Genomic DNA, 243 nt, shown 5'->3' with positions numbered 1-243 from the left:
GAACCACGCGCGGAAAAAAAAACATAAAAAACAAGACAGTGACGCTGGAAGGGGGAAAAGTCCAGCGTGACAGCCAGCCAAATCCTTTTGCAATTATCTTCTCCCTTTTTAATACAGTCGTGGGTCAAGAAAAAAGAGAGGTAGAAAAAAAGAAGCTGGTGCGGAGCAGAGCAAAAAGATAATGAATTTCGCCCCACCTCTAGTGAACGGAGCACTTGCGCAGGGAAGGCTAGACGGCTCTGG

The sequence above is a fragment of the Frankliniella occidentalis genome, unplaced genomic scaffold, assembly GCF_000697945.3.
Source record: "Frankliniella occidentalis isolate FOCC.00 unplaced genomic scaffold, Focc_3.1 Scaffold50, whole genome shotgun sequence".
In the NCBI taxonomy this organism is placed as follows: domain Eukaryota; kingdom Metazoa; phylum Arthropoda; class Insecta; order Thysanoptera; family Thripidae; genus Frankliniella; species Frankliniella occidentalis.
This window is presented reverse-complemented; position numbering follows the sequence as displayed.